This window comes from Ambystoma mexicanum, chromosome 10 (genome assembly GCF_040938575.1).
Source record: "Ambystoma mexicanum isolate Mex_15411 chromosome 10, UKY_AmexF1_1, whole genome shotgun sequence".
Classification (NCBI taxonomy): Eukaryota; Metazoa; Chordata; class Amphibia; order Caudata; family Ambystomatidae; genus Ambystoma; species Ambystoma mexicanum.
Window position 1 is genome coordinate 1,074,036,695 of NC_090932.1, and position 19,147 is coordinate 1,074,055,841.

Below are 19,147 nucleotides of genomic sequence, written 5' to 3' on the forward strand. Positions count from 1 at the left end.
GGAACTAATCCTATCCAAGGAAAGAACTGATGATCTGGCCAAAAGGTTATTGCAGGGCCAGGCAGAGCAAACTCCTTTACCTGTTTCCGGAGATATTTCTACAACAATGGGTTCGAATAACCCGGTACAAATCAATCTACCTGGACACATGCCTTTGGCCCCGCCGGAACGTTTTGCGGGGGATCCCAAGAAATATGCCGTTTTTATGAACCAATGCCGTTTACACTTTTTATGCAGGCCCGGGGCCTTCCCCAACGACCAGACCAAAGTAGCCTTTGTACTATCTTACCTCAGTGGCTGTGCTGCCGATTGGTCTATTCCATTGGTAAATCAGGATGATCCCATTCTCAGGGATTTCCAGGGCTTCCAGGCCAGCATGGAAAGATTGTTCGCTCGACACTCGCAGGGACAGGCCCTTGACAACGAACTGCTATCCTTACGACAAGGTAATCAGGATCTTTTGTCCTATATCGCCACCTTTAATAGACTAGTTGTGGAAACCGGATGGCCTGAAAATAAAAGGATCACATTGTTTCATCGAGGCCTGCGCGGAGAGCTTAAAGATGTTATAGCTCAGATAGTAGATCCACCCCAGGCCTGCGCAGACTACATAGACTTAGTGGTTCAACTTGATCACAGACTTCAAAATAGAAAAGCAGATCGGCTCAAGTATGAAACCAGAGTACCTATCAAGACCCACGTTAACTCCAAGAGTACTGACGTTTCCGGACCTATGCAAATTGGCATTGTTAAAGGACCATTAACGCAGAAGGAACGAGAGAGAAGGCGACAAATGCAACTTTGTCTGTATTGCGGAACTTCCGGTCACTTTCTTCAAAGTTGTCCAGTTAAACCACCCAAGAAGGTGGTTGGAGCCACTGATAACGAGTTATTGACACCTCGTTCGGGAAACGACCTAGCCCGAAAAGCGTAGGGGTCCGCTTGCCGAGCTTGAAAACAAACTCTTTGACCTCGCATTTTGTCATGCCAATGGTGCTTGTGAACCCAAAACAGCCTCAGCAGTTGCATGCTATAAAAGCATACATAGACAGTGGAGCTATTGGAAATTACATAGACCATAGGCTTCCAGGATTAAGCTTCCTCTCCGCCCGAAAGTAACCCAAGATGTAATTACTACAGTTGATGGAACTGAAATAGCCTCAGGGCCTGTAACGCATTCCACAGTTGAAATCACTCTGGTGGGTCAGGACGGACATCGGGAAGCAATCGTGTTTGATGTGATCAAGGCCCCACAATTTCAAGTACTTCTTGGAATCCCTTGGTTAGAAACACATAATCCGAGAATAGACTGGCGAGCAAAGAAGATAACTTTTCCTGATTGTGAACCAACCTGTTACCCAAGGAATCCAGCTATGGGTCTAGCCTCTGTAACTTCCACCCCTGTACAGCTACCATCTGAATACCAAGAATTCCAAGACGTTTTTCAGAAAGAGCAGGCTAACACCTTACCTCCCCATCGATCTTACGATTGCCAAATCGACTTGGTACCCAATGCACAACTACCTTGTAGTAGGATTTATGCTCTTACTGAACCTGAGAACCTGCATTTGTGCCAGTATTTGGATCAATACCTGGCCAATGGTTTCATTCGCCCATCAAAGTCACCAGTCTCTTCCGCTTTGTTCTTCGTACCTAAAAAGGAAGGAGACCTTAGGGCCTGTATTGACTACCACGCCCTAAATCAGATAACGATTAAGAATCGTTACCCTTTGCCCCTGATACCTGAGCTTATCGACCAAGTAAAAGATGCTCGTGTGTACACCAAGCTAGATCTCCGAGGAGCTTACCACCTGGTACGTATAAAAGAGGGCGACGAGTGGAAGACTGCATTTCGCACCAAATTTGGGCTCTTCGAATATCAAGTAATGCCCTTCGGTTTGTGCAACGCACCTGCCGCCTTTCAGTACTTCATGAATGATGTTCTTCGGGACTTATCGATGTTTGTGTCATCGTTTATATTGACGACATCCTGGTGTATTCCTCCTCAGAATCTGATCACAGAAACCATGTTAGGGCAGTTCTTGAGAAATTGCGCCAGCACAAATTATTTGCCAAGCTCGAAAAATGCGTTTTTCATACCACAGAAGTGGAGTTTCTCGGATTCATCCTGACACCTCAAGGAATCCGAATGGACTCGCGGAAAGTGGACGCCATTCTCAAATGGCCATCTCCTAGCTCTGTGAAGGGAGTGCAAAGCATGCTTGGCTTTGCCAATTTCTATCGAAGGTTCATCCCAGAATTTTCTCGAACTGTTCAACCCATCACAGCTCTCCTAAAGAAAAATAAACGCTTTGAATGGACTCTTGAGGCTGAACAAGCCTTTCAGGACCTGAAAACCAAATTCACCTCTGCACCTGTATTGAAGCACCCGCGCCCATATCTCCCTTACATCGTGGAAACCGATGCATCCAGTTAGGCCATGGGAGCTGTCCTGTCGCAAAGAGACCCAGAAACTAACCAACTACACCCTGTAGCCTTTTGGTCCAGAAAATTCTCTCCACCTGAACTCAATTACGCAATTACCGACAAAGAACTACTGGCTATTAAATCAGCTTTCAAGGCTTGGCGTCACTATCTTCTCGGTGCAAGACACACCATCACCGTAATTACGGACCACAGAAATTTGCAGTATTTAAAGACGGCCAAAGCTCAATCTTCGCGACAACTCCGATGGGCTTTATTCTTTGCGGAATTTGATTTTGTAATTACCTATCGCCCTGGCTGCAAGAATGGTAAGGCAGATGCCTTATCCCGGATAGGCATGGAAGAACCCAATTCGAGTTTAGAACCTGTGCCAATCATACCGGAACAAAGCATTCTGGGCTTGACTTCATTGCAAACCATTGAGGACATCCAAGCTCAAGAAAAACAGCTTTTTGACTCTTCTGCCTTACTGGAATGGAGTCAAAAGGGTCCTCAATACACCGTTAAAGATGATTTACCCTACTTCCAAGAGCGGTTATTTCTGCCAAGTAAAGAATTGCAGGAACTTGTCATTACCCGTCATCATGAATCATTAATGGAAGGACACCCCGGTATCGCGAAAACAGAAGAAAAGATCAAACGCCACTTCTGGTGGCCTTCTTGGAGAAAAGACATAAAGTCATTTGTGTTGTCTTGCGGAATCTGTGCCCAAAATAAGAGTCAAAAGAAAAGGCCAGCCGGCCTACTTCAACCTTTGGACATTCCACCAGCACCTTGGCACACCTTGTCAATGGATTTTATAACTGACCTGCCTCCTTGTGGTGGTTACAACACGATTCTCGTAATAGTGGATCTATTCTCCAAAATGGCCCATTTTATCCCTTTAAAAGGATTGCCGTCAGCTTCCACCTTGGCCAAGGAATTTATGGAAAATATAGTGCGGTTACATGGTTTCCCTTCCATATTAGTCTCAGACCGTGGAAGTCAATTTATCTCCCACTTTTGGAAGAAATGCTGCCAACTAGCACAAATAGACGTGCGGTTATCCACCAGCCACCACCCCCAGACCGACGGACAAACCGAGAGAACCAATCAGACTCTCGAGCAATATCTGCGGTGCATGTTACACCAATCCGAGTTGAATTGGAAGGACATCCTTTGGATTGCAGAATATGCATACAACAATTCAGTGCATTCTGGAACCAGACAGACTCCTTTTTATACCCTGTATGGTCACCATCCTCGGACCTCTGACCTAGATCCACCTCTGACCCTGGAGATGCCTGCAGTAAATCACCTACATTCCACAATAACCCAAGCCTTCAAAGAAGCTACAACCCACTTACAGCAAGCCAAGAAAAAGTATAAAGAAAACGCTGATTTGCACCGAAGTAAAACTCCTCCTTACCAAGTAGGAGATCAGGTATGGCTAGCAACTAAACATCTACCCCTCAAGGGTCAGCGAACTTTTAATCCCAGATTCATTGGGCCTTACCCCATCAAAGCTATTATCAACCCAGTGGCCTTTAAACTCGATTTACCATCCAACATGCGGATTCATCCCGTTTTTCACGCATCTCTTCTAAAACCAGTACAACCTGGAACCAGACTGTCTGAGCCCCCAGGCCCTGTCCAAATTGATGGAGAATTAGAATTCGAAGTGAAAGACATTTTAGATTCCAAGATAGTTAAATCGAAACTCTTCTATCTTGTTGATTGGAAAGGATATGGACCTCAGGAAAGATCTTGGGAACCCAGTAACTATGTTCACGCACCACGATTAATTCAAAGATTCCATCGAAGATTCCCGCACAAACCAAAACCCCCCGAGGAAAAGACCTTGGGAGGGGCCTTGAGGGGGGGTACTGTCATGATGCCTACCTCTAAGGAGCCAGGCCGGGCCCAGGAACCCCAGAGGCAGACATCATTTTCCCCAGGGAAGTCTCAGCGGGCCCAAGTCGGGGCCCTTTGGACTCAGTCCTGGCGCCTTAGGCGCCAGGCTCATAGCAAACCCCAGTCCTGGCGCCTTAGGCGCCAGGCTCATAGAACAGGATATGTGTTTAAGTGCTTGGGTGCACACTTACCTGATGCAGACCTTGCTGCTTCATCCAGGCCCTCTTGAGGCCTGAATGGGACTACTTAACCTGTAGGACTACTTCACCACCCGGGTGTGGTCGGGGAAGGATACATACCTGATTGGTGGAAGGATACGTACCAGGAACTTCTTCCAAGGCTATTTAAACCCCACCCGAACAGCCACACATGCTTCGCGTTGTTCTGCACCTAGCAGCTGGACGCTCACCGTGTCAGCCCCAGCATCCTGACTTCAGCCACGCCTGCCAGCACCCTGGAACACCTGCAAGGGGAGAAAGGAAGAGAATAGGAGAAGAAAAGCCCTTACCTGCTAAATCTGCATCCCGGAGTCATTTCTCCAACGGCCCTGAAAAGGAAGACATCATTTTAAAGGCATTTCGTTTCGATCGCTGCAGCGCTGCATTTTACTCACCTTTGCAAGGCGCTTCCATCTTCAGCAGCGATCTTCCGGATTCAGCTACGCCCCGGCGCCTAGAGGAAAAAAGACAAGAACAAAGGTGAGAGGGAGAAAAGGAATAAGGGAAGCTCAGTTTCCTTTTAAGTCTTACCTGTTGGATTATTCCCACTGCATTTCGGGTCCTGCCGCTTCCTGGCATCTCCGGACCCCGGCCCCTATGGGGAAAAAAGACAAAGACATTGAATGAGCGAATGCAAAGACATTACCTGAGCGCTCATCCAGAACTGTTTCACTTCGGGTCGGCGCCATATCTCCGGCACTCCGAACCCCGGCCCCTAAGGGGAAAAAGACATAAGCATTAGCGCTTGCTGCAATTAGACAACGAACATTATTATTAAGCTTGAACTTTTGAACAGAACTTTTACAGCGCCTTACCTGAACAGTCAAGCTTACCTGAACTCCCATCAATCCTCAATCCAGTGAAGTAACTGGGTTTCAACGCGCCCCTGCATCAGAAGCAGGATGGAGAGCTCATCCTTCCAAACCCTAAGGTGAGGCTTCACGGGGAATCGTGGAGGAGGTATCGTGGAGGGTTGGAAGGGAGTGGGAGGCTTGAGCATTGTTCCACAGTTGGTAATACTCCCTTTTCACACACAGGAGGGTATCCAACGAGCCAGGGAAGCCAGAATAGAGGGGCCCTTCCTGTCCATCTTCAGAGTTCTGCGCCTTCGACGCTGCGCCTCCGTGGGAACCAGGTGAGCGTTACAGCCTCTCGCCCTTCCTCGGATAAGCATGGAATATCTATTTTGTCAAAAAATCTAGGTAATTATGTTGCTTCAGTAGTTAATTCTTCTGAGTAGAGGGACGCATAAAATGCTCTAAAACATTCATACATTTTTTATTTTCTTGAATACTAACTTGCCCTTTCCATTGTCAATCTTCTGAATATATGACCTTTCCATCAAATTCTTTAACTTATTTGCCAATAATTGTCCTCCCTGTTTCCCTTCATACCAAAATGTTTGTTTCATAAAATATAAACCTTTTTCAGCTTGTCTTTCTACTTCGTCTTTTAGCTTCTCTCTTGTTCTATCAACACTTATTTTATCCTTCCGCTTTTTGGACAAGGCATACAACTTTGCATAACCGCTAGCTCTGCCTCTAGAACTTTAACCCTCTCCTCTCCCGAGCTTCCTTGCCCTGGATGTCCGATTCATTAATTTACCACGTATGGTTGCCTTAAAAACATCCCAAACAATTAAAGTAACAGGTACTGTAATGTATTTCCCTTAGAAGTCCCTGATCTAATATTAATTTCTAGCCTATAAATAATAACTTATCTAGAACATTTCCCCACCCATTACAATATATGGTCTCCCCTAATTCAAATAATGTCACTTCAATACCCCATCACTCTGATTTGGAGTATTTCAATTCACTAGGAAATGATGTGATGCACAATGTTTTTTTCCTCATCCCAAAAGTGAGATTATGTAAGACATTTGCCAACCAAACTGAAATAAGAGGCCCATTGCCACTATTTACTAATTGCCCTATAGACCTCCAGAAGAGCCACCATCACACGGGACAATGATCCCCCACCAACGCACTTCACCCGGATTACTTGGGCCATAACCCGGCATTGACACCACCATCCAGTGACAACAATGCCCCCCCTATCCACAGGGCTAAATCAGTGTTCAACAATTAACTTTGTGTTGTGTATACAATGTCTTACATAACCCACAATAGTGAGAGGTGTACCTCTTTGTAATTATTGAAATGCAGCAAGTTACTTACATGAACTTTATCAAACACATAAAAAAACATTGTTATGAAAACATGCACCATGGCACATTTAACATCCAATGTCCAATAGTGAATAATTGTATAGGATGTTTGCACATTTCAAAACACGCATGGACATGCACATTAAAACATGAATGGCAACAGTTCAAAATATGTTAAAAATCAAAGAGTTATTCCCACACGTTTCAGTAATATTGAAAATATTACTCCTGTTCAACTCACTGCCACCATTACCAATGCCCATTGAAGTTGTTCATGTGTCATACTGTCTAGCTCGTTGACAGAATATTGTTGCCTTCACTTTTAGTCGAGTAGAAACCCAAATCCATACGAGATATAATGTAAAAGCCCCTTTTCACAATACCTCAGGTCTGTTCGCTTAATCACACCTCGCACGCCAGTCAGTCCATCGATGGCCAGAGAGGGTCCAATACAACTATGCACTCCTCCGGCTTTGATCCTTCCACAATTCTGGATTCTCCATACGCCGTAACAGAGGCCCAGAGTTTCAGGCAATCTAATCAAACGCATCGCTACCATATCAATGTTACGTGAGGCTCAATCTCCCCCATTTCAGATCCTCCTCATTTCACAGACACTCCGTGCTCGTGTCAGAGACGCAACACTTCCTATATTCTTAGCCAGGCAAGTCGCTGCCGTAGAAGCATAATGCACTGATGCAAACTAACGTTGTTTTCAAAGGGTACTTTACTCTATCGTAATCTTCTGTGCATCATCCGAACTCTCCCGCAATACATGAACCGTTGGATATAACGGTTAACTCCAACAAAATAGTAAAACTTATTATAAACTAATTAACAAAATGGTAAAAAGAGTACCTTTTAAGTAAAAAAAAAATACACAGTTTAAGTGACAAAGAGAAACGTTCAGTAGACAGATGCAGGTCTATGAGTAAAGTCATCTTTTCTTTTTTGATGGAATACTCTTTTGAGATAAAGAGACAGTCTTCATAGGTTTAATATCCAAGCCTTTATGCTGCCATCTCTGGCGTTGACAGTTCTAGAGTCCCAATCACCAAAAAATCCTTAGAGGGTGTCTAGGGCCATAAAACAAAAAGGGACCCGAGCGCATGGTACTGGAGGGTACATTGTGCACTCTTGAAAAGTTACCAAGAAATGGCAACATAGTCAAAGACTAAGGGAAACATAGAATCCCAGCACTGACAGTCTGAAGGACGTTTCAGTTACCCCATAACAGGTGACAAAAGGCCCAGGGGAGTTCAGCTGGAGTCTCGGCTGCACTGGAAAAAGTCACTTTAGGATAGCCAAACAAAAACAAAAAGTTTGGGGGGTCCATAAACGGAGGTAAAATTGCACATAACTGAAATCTTTCCCAGCAATGACCAGCCATGAAACATGCATCAACCCCCACAACACAGCCCGACTAGTGGTGTAAAACACTTTTGCCACCTTCTCCCACTCCCACTCCCCCTCTCCCTACCCCTCCCTACTTATCCAAGATCATTAAAGATACCCCATCCACTCTTTCGTCCACCTCCCCTGGCTTCCTCCCATCTCTCATCTGCTGAGCTCCTGGAAGCCAAAAAAACTATTATTCCGTGGCCTGGACCTCCAAAAGCAACAAAAGTACTCACAACTTAACTCCTCCTTCTCTCAAACCACCCTCTGGTTATCCTGCAGTATCATGCTACCCACATTCATAATCAGTTACTGGTAGATGGTTTGGTCTACATAACACGACAATGCACTTCCCTTATGTAAGGAACTCATGGTGGCAACAGTAAAGACAGACACAAGTGATCACAGTTCAAGGGTGATTATTAAACGGTATGCAGGTTGGAAAAACGCCTAATCTAAGCCTAAATCTAAGGTGGGAGCAAGCGTCGACCATCAAATGAAAATAAGGCCGTCCTTGTGGCGTTGTGTCAAATAAAAAGGGATTATACTAAGAAACCTATTGCCAAACCTTACAACTAATACAAAAAAGGGTGTGGGGTGGTTTTCAAGAAAAGAAATAAGTGTTCACAAATAATATGTCAGGACGTGGTAGCTTGGATCCCTCTTCCCCACATTTTGAGCACAGGGTAAGATGGGATCTTGGAGCACAGTACACACTCAAGCTTTCCCAGCACGAGTCGACAGTTCCACTTGCAGCTATCAGGACCGTCGATGGCCAAGTTGTCATGATGCCTACCCCCGGGGACCCAGACCAAGTCCAGCAACCCCAGAAGCAGGCATCAAGTTACCCCAAGCAAGCCCAACAACCCCCGCTAGGGGCTATTTGGGTGCAGTCCTGGCGCCTATGGCACCAGGCTCATATGGAGAGTCAGATCCTTACCTGAATTCCCGATCCATTGCGCCTTCGAGCTGGAAGAAAGAAGTTATTTTATGCGCGTCGCCTTGCCTGCTGCAGCGCCGCGCTGAACTCACCGGCCTTCGCAGCATCTTCACATTTCACTGCATCCTCCTGCATGTTACCGCCGCACTCCGGCACCTAAGGAGAAGACAAGAACAGCAAGGTGAGACAAGGGAATACACAGGGGAATACCCCCCATAGACTTACCTGATTTCACCACCGGGGGTACTATTCTTCTTCACGGGTCGGTGCAGCTTCCACTGCATCCTAGCCGAACCCCGGCCCCTAAGGGGAAACAAAAGGACAGCAAGGTGAAACAAGGGACTAACAAGGGGAACCCTCCTCACCACAAAAGACTTACCTAATTTTACCGCCAGAGGCATTATTTCCCGAGACTTCATACTCTCTCTCAGCGCCTGAATAAGGGAGAAAGCAACAGGTTACATATGGACTTTATTTTATTGAACTGTGTTGGATAATACAAATACTTACCAGAACATTACCGGTTGCCACGAGGAACTCTTCAGTAGGGTCAAGCTGCAACCTGCAAGGAATCGGACAAGAGTGAAAGTCAGGCATTTGAACTCTTACGAACTACATACGTACGGCATCTTGCCGGGAATATCGGAGTCAATATTGTCCTGGAACTCACCAATTCCTTCGAGCCAGTGAAGCAACTGGTTATCTACCCGCCCCTGCGCTCAATGCAGGATGGAGAGCTCATCTTTTCAAATCATAGGTGAGACTATAAGAGGGAACATCCAAGATGATCAGTGCGGAGAACAGCGGGGTGGGGGTATTTACGCTCAACTCCACGGGTGGTTAATTCCCTTTCTCCACTTGCAGAAGAATATTCCTATGGGCCAAGCGAACGAAGCTAGGTGGGCCAGTCCAGTCCGTAATCTCGGCCCTACGCGTCGCATTGGTGGAGACCGCAGCAGTCCAGTCCAGATTGACGCCTCTGTGGGAGCCGGGTGAGCGTAACAGAACGCGAAGCCTACCCACAAATTCCCACCCGAGCGTTATGGATACCTCAGAGACTGACCAATTGGCCCAATTACTAGGGGAACTGAGGGCTGAAGTGCATTCCGCCCGTCAAGAAACCAATGCTCTTAGGAGAGAACTGATTTTGTCAAAGGAGCGAACTGATGATCTTGCTAGGCAACTATTGCAAAGCCAGGCTGGACAAGCACCCCTACCTGGTTCCGGGGGAAATCCGGCTTCTGTGTTATCGAGTAACCCTGTGCAAATAAACCACCAGGACATATTCCATTAGCCCCACCCGAACGCTTTGCCGGAGATCCCAAAAGGTTTGCCTTGTTTATGAACCAATGCCGCTTGCACTTTTTATGCAGACCTGGAGCCTTCCCAAACGATCAAGCCAAGGTAGCCTTTGTATTGTCATATCTCAGCGGCAGTGCAGCTGATTGGTCAATTCCACTAGTTACTCAGGATGACCCAATTCTTCGGGATTTTCAGGGCTTTCAAACTAGCATGAAAGACTATTTGCCCAGCACTCCCAAGGACAGGCCCTGGATAACGAACTTTTGTCCCCACGACAGGGTAACCAGGACCTTCTATCCTACATCGCGACCTTCAATAGGTTAATAGTGGAAATTGGATGGCCTGAGGTAAAACGAATCACGTTATTTCATCGAGAGCTTCGAAGAGAACTCAAGGATGTCTTGGCTCAAGTCGTGAACCCACCTCAAGAATGCGCTGAATATATAGACTTAGTGGTCCAGTTAGATCACAGACTTCAGAACAGAAAGGCTGATCGAGCCAAGTTTGAGAATCGGGTGTTGGTCAAAACCCACGCTAACCCCAAAGGAGCAGATGCTTCAGAACCCATGCAAATCGGAGGGGTTAAGGACCCTTAACCCAGAAGGAAAGAGAAAGGAGACGGCAAATGCAATTGTGTCTATATTGTGGAACTTCTGGACATTTTCTATGGGATTGCCCTGTAAAACCACCCAAGAAGGTGGTAGGAGCTGCTGATAAAAGCCATTTGGAGTCAGACTCGGGAAACGACCATGCCTGACAAGCGTAGAGGTCCGCTTGCCGAGCTTGAAGAAGGATACTCAGACCTCGCATTTCATCATACCAATGGTCCTCGTAGGTCCAGGGCAGCCATGCGTATGCACGCAGTAAGGGCATACATTGATAGCGGGGCCATAGGAAACTATGTGGACTATGAATTGGCTTCCAGGATGAATCTACCTCTCTGCCGAAAAACCACCTCAGATGTCATCACCACAGTCGATGGAACTGAAATTGCCCCTGGGCCTGTAACTCATTCCACCGCAGAGATGACACTATTGGGTCAGGATGGGCATCGAGAGACTATTGTCTTTGATCTAATCAAAGCCCCACAGTTCCAAATAATACTGGGGATACCTTGGTTGGAAACACATAATCCTTGTATTGATTGGCGAGAGAAGAGAATAACCTTCCCGGATTGTGCACATACTTGTTACCCAATAAAAACCTTGAACAAGGACCGCTACTCCAGTTGTGCAGTTACCGCACGAATATCAAGAATTCCAGGATGTTTTCCAAAAAGAACAGGCAAACACCTTACCACCTCACAGATCATACGATTGTCAAATTGATCTCATACCTGGTGCACAACCCCCATGTAGCAGGATCTATTCCCTTACGGAACCTGAGAACCTTCACCTACGACAATACTTAGACCAGTACCTTGCCAATGGCTTTATTCGCCCATCCAAGTCCCCTGCATCTTCAGCTTTGTTCTTCGTACCCAAAAAGGAAGGTGACCTCAGAACGTGCATAGACTACCGCGCATTGAACCAGATAACTGTTAAGAACCGATACCCGTTGCCTCTGATCCCTGAACTACTAGACCAAGTGAAGGACGCTTGTATATACACTAAATTAGATCTCCGGGGGGCATACTATCTGGTACGTGTAAAAGAGGGTGACGAATGGAAGACTGCTTTCCGCACTAAGGGCCTCATCACGAGTTGGGCTGTAGCCCTTAAATGCAGTGGTAACGGTATTACAGCCGCTGGCCCTATCACGAGTTGGGCGCTAAATGGGCTGTTTTACCTCCAGCCTTTCTCTGGAGGTGAAAATCCCCTGTTTTCGGCTGTATTACGCCGGCTGTATTAGCCCGCATAATTAGCGCTGAAAATGCCCCATTGAATCCAATGGAGAATGGGGATTTACCGTCAACACCCAACTCGTGATCCGGCGGTAATACAGCCGGACCGGTCGGTGCTAGGGCTATTACAGTCGGCGGTATTACAGCCGGGAATACAGCCCAACTCGTGATGAGGCCCTAAGTATGGGTTATTCGAATACCAGGTGATGCCTTTCGGGTTGTGCAATGCACCAGTAGCCTTCCAATACTTCATGAATGATGTCCTTCATGAACACATTGACGTTTGTGTTGTCATGTATATCGATGATAGTCTAGTATACTCCTCTTCAGTATCTGACCATGTGAAGCACGTCCGAGCAGTCCTTGAGAAATTGCGCCAGCACAAACTATTTGCAAAACTAGAAAAATGCGTTTTTTATGCCACAGAAGTTGAATTCCTTGGGTTTATTTTGACCCCAAAGGGAGTCCGAATGGACTCACAAAAGGTGGACGCAATCCTTAAGTGGCCATCACCAAGTTCAGTTAAAGGAGTACAAAGCATACTCGGCTTTGCCAATTTCTACCGCAGATTCATCCCAGATTTTTCACATGTCGTACATCCCATCACAGCACTCCTGTTTACGAAAAAATAAACGCTTTATGTGGACTGAAGAAGCTGAAAATGCCTTCCAAGAGCTGAAAGCGAAATTCACGTCTGCTCCTGTGTTAAAGCACCCGCGCCCTGAACTTACATACATAGTGGAAACTGATGCATCTAGTCTAGCCATGGGAGCTGTCCTGTCTCAAAAGGATCCTGAAACTGGCCAGCTTCACCCAGTAGCATTTTGGTCCAGAAAGTTCTCGGCACCCGAGTTAAACTAGGCGGTTACCGACAAGGAGTTATTAGCCATTAAATCCGCCTTCAAGGCTTGGCGGCACTATCTTCTCGGTGCCAGGCATACCATTATTGTGATCACCGATCACAGGAACTTACAGTATTTAAAAACACCCAAGGCCCAATCGTCACGTCAACTCCGATGGGCATTGTTCTTTGCCAAGTTCGATTTCGTGATAACCTATCGACCAGGTTATAAGAATGGTAAAGCAGACGCCTTATCCCGAATAGGGATGGGAGAGGCAGAAGTGAACCCAGAACCAGTACCTATAATTTCCGAACAAAGGATTCTTGGCATGACTACTCTACAGACACTAGAGGACATTCAGGTAAAGATCCAGACACTCTTTGATCCTACAGCCCTGCAGGACTGGGTAAAGAAAGGCCCGGACTACTCTGTCACCAATGATCTGCCTTATTACCAAGAGCGGCTATTTCTGCCACACAAGGAACTACAAGAGCTAGTCATTTCCCGTTATCATGATACACTAATGGAGGGGCACCCAGGTATTACAAAAACTGAAGCTAAAATTAAAAGACGATTCTGGTGGCCCACCTGGTGACAGGATATTAAATCATTTGTGATGCCTTGTGGCTTTTGCGCCCAAAACAAATGTCAAAGGAAAAAACCAGCTGGACTCTTACAACCTTTAGACATTCCGCCTACACCATGGTACACCTTATCGTTAGACTTTATTACCGATCTACCTCCTTTTAATGGGTTTAACACCATTCTAGTTATGTGGATCTTTTTTCCAAGATGGCCCACTTTATTCCTTTAAAAGGACTACCTTCAGCCTCAATCCTGGCCAAAGAATTCCTCCAAAACATTGTTCGCATACATGGATTTCCGTCCGCGTTGGTCTCTGACCGGGGCAGTCAATTAACTTCACATTTTTGGAAAAAATGCTTTCAATTGGCGCAAATCGATGTGAGGTTATTGACCAGTCACCACTCCCAGACCGATGGTCAAACGGAGAGAACCAACCAGACTCTCGACCAATACCTGCGTTGTATGTTACATCAGACGGAGAGTAATTGGAAAGACATTCTTTGGATCGCCGAATATGCATACAATAATTCAGTACACTCTGGAACTGGACAAAGCCCCTTTTATACCTTATATGGGCACTATCCTCGAACCTCAGACCTTGATTCACCCCAAGACTTAGAAATGCCTGCAGTGGACCATCTGCACGCTACAATTACACAAGCCTTTAAGGAAGCAACTACACATTTAAATTTAAAACAGGCGAAAGAAAAATACAAGAAAGATGCTGATCGGCATCAAAGTGATTCTCCACAATACCAAATTGGGGACCAAGTATTGTTAGCCACAAAACATATACCTCTAAAGGGAACACAGACCTTTAACCCCAGATATTTGGGACCTTACTCTATTAAGGCCATTATCAACCCGGTGGCTGTCAAGTTGGACTTACCTGCTAATATGCGAATTCATCCCGTCTTTCATGTGTCACTTTTGAAGCCAGTACAACCAGGGACAAGACTAACCAGACCCCATCCTTGTAGACGGAGAACCCGAATTTGAAGTTAAGAACATCCTGGACTCCAAGCTGATAAAGTCAAAACTTTTTTATTTAATCGACTGGAAAGGTTATGGACTACAGGAAAGGTAATGGGAACCTATTGTAACGCTCACCTGATTCCCGCAGAGGCGCTGGTCTTGACTGGGTGAATGCCGTATCTTCAAAGGTGATGTGTAACACACGGTTGGCTCTTTGGGCTGGACCTCTGTGCACTGTATGTCTGACTCGAAGAGTAGGATGTCTGCATATAGAAAATATGGGATTAATGAACTGGGGTTATTGGGTGCCTCTCTCCTCTTCCCTTTCTCTTCTCCTGTAGAACCCCAAAGGTTAACACCCTCACCTTAGGTAAGTGAACGCCGAGCTCTCCATCTGCCTCGGGGCAGGGTGCCGTAACCAGTTTCTTCACTGGATAAGGGTGCAGGCCTCTTGACCTCAGAGGACTGCTGTCAGTCGTTAACTACACGAACGGTAAGTTCTGGGCACTTCAAATGTCTTAAAAGTCTTTTGTAATGATATCTCTTGTTTTGCAGGGTTCCGCGGATGGCGGGCTGATGAGAGTTGAGGATCGAACCCGCGTGAGGAATAGAAGCGCCTGGAAGCACGTAAGTAAGCGCTTGTAGCCTGCTTCACGATGCGCACTAACTGTCCCTTTTATCTTGCAGGTACAAGTTTGGAGCTTTAGAGAAGCTGAAGGGTGCTGGAATACCCACTGGATTCGGCGTGGGAAGGAGTAATGGCACGTGAGTAATAAAGTTGCCCAATGTCTTTAAACGCACCTTCTTTTGTCTTTCAGATGCGGGATGCAGCGCCGAAGGCCTCCGGAGCGTGCGAAGAGCTGGTAAGCTTTTGTCTTTCAGATGCCGGAATGCAGTGCGAAGACCTCCGGAGCATGCGAAGAGTAGGTAAGCCTTTGTCTTTCAGATGCCGGAATGCAGCGCGAGGCGTTGGTGACAGCCGATGGACCAGGTAAGAGATGCGCTGCCACTGAAGACCGTAGTGCTAACCTATTCTTTCTTTGTCTTTACAGGTGCTGCTGAAGACTGGATTCCAGGATGGTAAGCCTTTGTTCCCTTAGGCCCAGGATCAGAAGCAGAAGACACGATGAGCGTTCTGCTGCAGAGAATGCAGAATAACGCAAAGCAAGATTCATCCATCGGGTGTGGTTTAAATAGCCTCCTGTAGTGCTTAGGTGTCTCCTTCCACAGCCACGCCTAAGAAAAGAGTTCCTGCTTTCCAGAAGAGTTCCAGTGTTCTGAACCTAGGGAGTGGCTCCTGCCCCACCCAACAGGAAAAGTAGTCCCAAACAGAAGAGGATCAGGGGTTCAACTGGCAGGTAAGTAAGCAGCATGGTCTGCTGCAGGTAAGTCCACCCAAGCATTATGAGCCCGGCGCTTCCAGCGCTGGGACTGGGCATCTTTATGAGCCTGGTGCCACTGGCGCCAGGACAGGGTCCAAAAGGTCCCAATTGGGACTGGCTGGCACTCGGAACCGGGGTTATGGGTCTGCTTCCAAGGGAGTCGGGCAAGTCCTGATCTTTTGGAAGCAGAGATCATGACAGCACTCCCCCTCAAGGCCCCTCCCAAACCGGGCTTCTCCGGGGGTTTGGGCTTGTTAGGAAATGTTCGATGAAATCTTTTGATTAGACGAGGCGCGTGGACATATTCTGCAGGTTCCCAGGATCTTTCTTGGGGACCGTAGCCTTTCCAGTCAATCAGGTAAAATAGTTTAGATTTGGAGATCTTGGAATCCAGGATGCTTTTGACTTCAAACTCGAGTTCTCCATCAACTAGAATAGGTTTTGGAGATGTAGTTAGTCGGGTTTGAGGTTGCACGGGTTTTAATAGAGAGACGTGGAAGACCGGATGTATCTTCATGTGAGGGGGCAAGTCCAACTTGACCGCTACTGGATTTACTATGTAGTGATGGAATAGGGACCAAGGTATCTTGGGTTGAATGTGCGTGGTCCTTTTAGAGGTAGATATTTGGTGGATAACCAGACTTGATCTCCTACTTGATATTGGGGGGCTTCCTTCCGATGTTGGTCTGCTCCTTTCTTGTATTGTTCTTTAGCCCTTTCAAGGTGAGAAACGGCTTCCTTAAAGGCTTGGGTGATTGTAGAATGCAGGTGGTCTACTGCTGGTGTTCCAAGATCTTGGAGTGGATCCAACTCCGAGGTTCGAGGGTGACTACCGTATAAAAGAAAAAACGGGGTCTTCCCAGTTCCCGAGTGGACAGAGTTATTGTAGGCATATTCGGCTATCCAAAGGATATCTTTCCAAGTTTTTTCAGTTTGTTGTAGCATGCAGCGCAAATACTGTTCCAGAGTTTGATTGGTCCTCTCGGTTTGTCCGTCGGTTTGAGGGTGGTGGCTGGTCGAAAGTCTCACATCAATTTGAGCCGACCGACAGCAACTTCGCCAAAAATGAGAAATAAATTGACTACCTCGATCCGAATTTAGAACTGAAGGAAAACCGTGCAGTCGGACGATGTTTTCGAGAAATTCTCGGGCCAGAGTTGCTGCTGTTGGTAAGCCTTTGAGTGGAATGAAATGCGCCATCTTGGAGAATAGGTCCACGATTACTAGGATCGTATTGTATCCGGAGCATGGAGGTAGATCGGTGATGAAGTCCATAGAAAGCGTATGCCAAGGGCGAGGCGGGATGTCAATAGGGCGTAAGAGGCCGGCTGGTTTTTCCTTTTGACTCTTGTTTTGGGCGCATACTCCACAGGACATTATAAAGTCTCTGATATCTTTTTTCCAAGACGCCACCAGAAGTAGCGCTTGATCTTTTCCGAGGTCTTGGTCATACCGGGATGTCCTTCCATTAAAGAATCGTGATAACAAGAGATTACCTTTTTCTGTAAATCTGTGCTGGGCAGGTATAACCGTTCTTGGAAATATAATAGGTTGTCCTTCACCGTAAAGTCCTTTCCCTGCAGATGCCAATTCTGTATGTCTGCTGGAGTTACCAGTAGCCTGGCTTTATCCTTAACTTCCTCTATGGATTGTGTGGCGATTACACCTAGAATTCTTTGTTCGGGAATGATAGGTACAGGTTTAGGATTGATCAAATGTTCTTCCACTCCCATCCGAGAAAGGGCATCAGCTTTACTGTTTTTTGTCCCAGGTCGATAGGTAATTATGAAGTCAAACTCGGCAAAGAATAGTGCCCAACGGAGTTGCCTAGAGGATTGAGCTTTTGCGGTTTTCAAATATTGCAGGTTTCGGTGATCTGTAATCACAGTAACGGTGTGTCGGGCCCCCAGAAGATAATGCCGCCAAGCCTTAAAGGCGGACTTGATAGCTAGAAGTTCCTTATCAGTAATAGTGTAATTGATTTCAGGAGGTGAGAATTTGCGGGACCAAAATGCCACGGGATGCAACTGATTGGTTACTGGGTCCTTTTGTGATAGAACTGCCCCCATGGCAAGGCTCGAAGCATCAGTTTCAACGATGTAGGGGAGTTCTGGGCGAGGATGTTTTAAGATCGGTGCAGAGATAAATCTAGTCTTCAAATTCTGGAAAGCTTGTTCCGCCTCGGTAGACCATTCAAAACGTTTGTTTTTCTTTAACAAGGCGGTGATGGGCTGGACTATTCGAGAGAATTCGGGGATAAGCCTGCGGTAAAAGTTAGCGAAGCCTAACATGCTTTGAACACCTTTTACGGAGGATGGCGATGGCCATTTGAGAATTGCATCGACCTTCTTTGAATCCATACGCACTCCGCTAGGTGATAATATGAATCCCAAGAATTCAACTTCAGTCACGTTGAAAACACATTTTTCCAACTTAGCGAAAAGTTTGTGTTGACGCAATCTCTCGAGGACCATTTTCACGTGTTTCCGATGTTCAGTTTCCGATGAAGAATAAACGAGGATGTCGTCAATGTAAACAACAACACACACATCTATGAGCTCTCTGAGGACATCGTTCATAAAATATTGAAAGGCGGCCGGGGCATTGCAAAGTCCGAAGGGCATGACCTGATATTCAAATAGCCCATACTTGGTGCGGAAGGCCGTCTTCCATTCATCGCCCTCTTTTACTCGTACCAAGTGGTAGGCTCCTCTAAGATCCAGCTTGGTATATATGCATGCTTTTCTGACTTGGTCCAGGAGTTCAGGGATCAAAGGTAACGGATATCTATTCTTAACGGTGATCTGGTTCAGGGCGCGATAATCTATACAAGTTCTAAGGTCCCCTTCTTTTTTTGGAACGAAGAACAAAGCTGAGGAAGCAGGGGACTTGGAAGGACGAATAAACCCATTCGCTAGGTATTGATCCAGGTATTGTCGGAGGTGAAGATTCTCAGGCTCGGTGAGGGCATAAATTCTACTACAAGGAGGAGTAGATCCAGGTATCAGGTCTATCTGGCAGTCATAAGACCTATGAGGAGGTAGAGAGTTAGCCTGATCCTTCCGGAAAACATCTTGGAATTCTAGGTATTCAGGAGGTAACTGAGGAGCCTCCGAGGAAATTGCTGCAAGTGCAACACCAGGTCGAGGGTGAC